The sequence below is a fragment of the Quercus suber genome, unplaced genomic scaffold, assembly GCF_002906115.3.
Source record: "Quercus suber isolate HL8 unplaced genomic scaffold, Cork oak 2.0 scaffold_262, whole genome shotgun sequence".
In the NCBI taxonomy this organism is placed as follows: Eukaryota; Viridiplantae; Streptophyta; class Magnoliopsida; order Fagales; family Fagaceae; genus Quercus; species Quercus suber.
The window spans coordinates 177,313-180,457 of record NW_027069718.1 but is presented as its reverse complement, the minus strand read 5'-3'; positions in this window follow the sequence as shown (position 1 = coordinate 180,457).

Genomic DNA, 3,145 nt, shown 5'->3' with positions numbered 1-3,145 from the left:
ATATCTCCTTCTACTACAAGATATGTTATTCTTTGGTTAGAGCCTATGTTTCTTTGCGAAAGTAAAATAGTGTCTTTGACGAGAACACCATGTAACAGGAGGGAGGGACAACTCTTCTAATGGAAGTGAATAATTTTTCTAATTCAAATTAGATTTACTCTTCTTAAAAGAATATGATGGAGAATGACGTCCTAGGTTCAAAGCAAAAAACTAAATCATAATAAGAAATTGATCTCCTCCAATTTTTTTTTTTTTGAGAGAATGATCTCCAACATTTGCTTTTAAAATAAAAAGAGTACATTTTCTAGTGGAGTTTTAAAGTAGTACTTGACTAAAGGTAAAAGATATGTTTTCATATTGTTTAAAATTAATTTATCATTTTTCTCCCCAAAAAAAAAAAAATTATCATTCTTTATTTGATGAGATTAAAGTTTACTGACCTGTTATTGCATATAATCTTTACGATAAAAGGAATGCTTTCCATTTCAAACTGAGAAACTCAACCATATCCAGAAAAGGATTAAACCTCAAATCTATATATTACTAAAAGCTGAAGCGTAGCGTTTAATGTTGCTACGCTCCAGTTAAGCCACGTTAGCACCATGTCATCATTTATTTTATTTTCTTTTATTATTTTATTTTTTGTTTTATCGATTACCATTTATTTAGTCTTTTTAAATTCAGGTGTTACTTTATCTCTATATCTATCGCGTGTCTCTCCATTAACCCATAACCCATACTCTTGAGATGTTGCTATTATATGGAATTCTTATAGTCGCCAATACTTTATCTTCATATCTACCGTGTGTCTCTCCATTAACCCAGACTCTTGAAATGCCGCTATTATATGGAATTCTTATAGTCACTAATACTTTATCTCCACATCTATCATGTGTCTTTCCATTAACCCAGACTCTTGAGATGCCGCTATTATATGACCCCCCCCCCCCCCCCCCCCCCCCCCCCCCCCCACCCAAAACAACCCAAAAAAAAAAAAAATTAGAGGCTATTAGCTTTTCACCTTGTTGTACATATTCAATTGTGGAGCAAATTAGTGCCATGGCACTCTCATGTTTATAGCTTCAATACAAACAATTCATGGCACTCATGTTTATGGCTTTAATTTAACCAATTCTTGCAATTGTAAGTACGACTGTACGTAGAGTCTGTTCATGTTCTATCTGCAAGGTAAAGCATTAGTTTCTAGTGATTAAAGTTTTTTATGCTGCTTGGAGAAGAGATTCTCAGAAATAATTTCCCCAAACTTTAGTTGAGTCCCTATATAAGTTTCTACTGGTTTTACTGTGTTTTCCATTTGTATCATTTCCTGTTATGAAAATTGTTAGCTGCCACTGGCTAATATGTCAATTTACAAGTTAAATAGGTGGGAAAATGGAAGTTCTAATAAAAAGATTTATATACTGCAAGTTAACATAAAAAAAATAATTCAATAGAGCTTTGGATGTTCTGGGTGATTAAATCAATCCATCCATGATGATCTGCATGGCATTAGATAGATAGGAATCCATTGTTTCTGCATGTTCATGTGAATAATCCTGCAGATTTGGATGCATGCTTGTGTGTGCGTGAGATCTATCATCTACTGTATGTTTGTGCGTTTCTTTGTTTGTTAGCCCGTATTTTTTATTGACAGTTGACACAAAGTTCAATTACAAGCTCTTTATGGAAATCGAATGGAATACTCTGGTTTTTAGGAAATCAGAAGGCCTGGGCTTCAGTCATATCTGCTGCAATAAAATGATAGAGTTTATGTTGTGAATTCTTTTGTCTTAAAATCCTCTTCATTCCTTAATTGAGGCAATTTCTAACCTTGTTCTTGACACATATGACTCAACTTTAGTCTGGAGATGATATTGTTGAGCAAGATCCACTATGTTGTAGCGTTTAGCAAGAACATTAAGCTCTTAGACCTCCTTAGAGCATTAGCGTCGGTATCGTATGTGCAAAAGTTTCCTTCTATTTTACAATAAAAACTTACCTTTTTCTATTTTATACGATCAATTTGCAAAAACACTCACGTCAGATTATCTATAATACACATTCTTTTATTAAAATAATATTTTTTCACATTTTTTTATTATTATTTCTCTTACCTATACACAGCTCCACCCTACCTTACCTCACTTCTTTGAAACACTCTCTCTCTCTTTCTTTTTCTCCTTCGTCTTTTTACTTGCTTCTTTCTTCTTCTTCTTCTTCTTTCGTCTTCTACTTTCTTCTTCAGCATCTTCTTTCTTTCTTCTTCTTTTTCATTTGTAAAAAAAAATTCCTTCTCTTTCTCTATCAAATCAGTGCTCTCTTCAAATCTTTTTTTTTTTTTTTTTAAATCTCTATACCAAGCTTCCATGGCTCAATACACTCACTCTCTCTCTCTCATGGCAGTAGCAAGCTTGGGTTTTGGGTTGATTTGTATTTTGCTATATTTTGAGTTGATTTTAAGTTGGGTTTGTGATGATTTTCATTAATTTTGGGTTGATTGTGTTTGGATTAAATTAATGTTGTAATGGGTTGTTGTTGGTGGTGGTGGTGGTGGTTGGTTAGTTATGATGGTCGGCTTCTTCTTCTTCTTCTTCTTCTTGGCATTGAAGAGTGGGTGAGAGAGAGTCTGACAACACATGGGAGAGGAGAGAGAAAAAAAATAAAATAATAGACAGAAGAGTTACAGTAACTGTGCATAAATGCACAATTTTACACTCACTGATGTGTGTTTTTTTTTTTTGCTCAAAATGTGTAAAATGAGCAACTTTTTCTATTTTGCAAAACTTTACACATATTGATGCTAATGCTCTTAAGTCATATTAATGGAAATAGTAGAGGTGTTAGCAAACAAAGAGATGATTTAATAATGGTTCGCAATTCGAATTAATTTTTGTTATTAGTTATGGAGATTTGTCATTCCTAATGACATGTTCAAGTCCAACTGACCACTTGAAGGTGTGTTCCAGAAAAAATTGTCCGATCTATCAAACAACAATGAACGATGGATCACCATTTGAAAGGATTGGGTCAAGTGGCAAATTTAACCTTGATTAGCATGAGCCCAACCAACCCGTGAACACTCCTATCTATTGAATAGTGTACTGAAAAAGACACTTTTAGAAGGTAGATATTCGAAAGAAATAAC